Here is a 1675-nt window from a genome sequence, read left to right as displayed (position 1 = left end):
TGTGGACGAGAAGCACTTCTCGTCAGTAAATATGACCTGGCCTCAAAAGTCCAAATCCTTATCAGCATGACGTTCTGCAAAATCAAGCCTTCCCGCCTTATGTCGCTCCCATCAAGAGCTCCTTCGTCGCTGGTATTCTGTGATGATCCTAGCAGTGTGAAGTCTGCGTCGTACTGTCATCGAAGAACACTTCTAATCCAAGGTATTCACGAATGGCCTCGGCGTTGGTTAAGGGTTGCTCTCGAGCCGCCCTGATATGGCGTGTTCCGTGGACCCCCCCCCTTGGCCTAGCTAAGAGACCATATTATCTTTAAATGTTTAACCTTATAATATACATATTAACATCGCAATCAATTCTAGATTCTTCGAATTTTGTACTGGATGGATTGATCATAATTTAGTAAACATGGCAGTATACTTTTGGTTTCAAAACACATATCAAATAGAACGTTGATTACATATTTCCATAATATTCTCAATTTGGTTGTTAGTTATTAAAACTGTAAATCATTCCTGAGCCATCACTGAAATGACATTTAATATATAAACTATATCTACCATAAGACGCACAATGACTGTGACAGGGTGGGCACAAATAAAATGCTCTTATAGGCTTAATTTTACCGAGACAACTCAATCGACTATCTAACTTTGTTCATGGTTGAGGTCGGCAAGGGCCAACCACCCACCGGTGTGGAATTATGGAGGTGCACCTGAAATATTACTGTGCTGTTGGAATGGCTGTGGATATCTGTAGTCTAACCAAAATTATAAGAGCGAGACGAAATACATTTAAGAAAGAAACTTTCACATTAAATAAGCAAGATTAAATAACCATGAACAATGTAACATATCCACCAATCATTCAGCATAAACAACTTACGCAAGTCGTTCAAGTTCCCACTCTCCTCCCACCTTCTATTGTACCGTGGTGGGGGGACACACCAATATCACGTGCAATGGCTCGTATCGAGAAGCTATTGTCGCATAAAGTGACAATTCGTCCTCGCAGCGCCAGATTTGTGTTCCTTCGATTCATTGTGAGTAGTTATGAAGTCTGACCCATTTAAAAATCCTGCTGACGACCTCACCTCTATTGGGATTCAGACTCTGTTTCGAGTCGAGTAAAACAATACCATGATTATATCTTTACATCATTCCTTGATTGTAGGATTAGCCAATAGGAATCATAATCACCATGGTATGAAATGAAGATACTGCTGTTAAATATAATATGCTCACGTAATTATTGTTCCTGTTAATAATTACATTGAGAACTGAATACTCGTTGAGAACTTGCTTCGTAAAATGAGCTCGGTAAACGTGTTCGAGAATTCTCTAACCTATTTCTCTGTAACTAAGATTCGTATAAGTACGAGATTTTGCTATAGTGTACTACACCCAGTACCGTAATTTATAAGAGTATCATGAATCACAAATCATAAAGAATAGACACTTGTCCTGTACGAAGAGGCAAAAGGCTCGATTAGCCAGAAATGGATGTGAACACAACAGTATAGTACTCCCCCCCCCCCCCTTCTCTCTCTCTCTGTGAATGTTACTTCAGTTTAAGTATATTTTGCACGATTTATTTTTATCTATCTATCTATCTATCTATCTATCTAATCTAATAATAATAATTTAAAATGTTGTATATATCTAACGATTCACGCTG

The sequence above is a fragment of the Macrobrachium nipponense genome, chromosome 4 (genome assembly GCF_015104395.2).
Source record: "Macrobrachium nipponense isolate FS-2020 chromosome 4, ASM1510439v2, whole genome shotgun sequence".
In the NCBI taxonomy this organism is placed as follows: Eukaryota; Metazoa; Arthropoda; class Malacostraca; order Decapoda; family Palaemonidae; genus Macrobrachium; species Macrobrachium nipponense.
The sequence above is the reverse complement of the archived record's forward strand: the minus strand, read 5'-3'. Positions refer to the sequence as shown.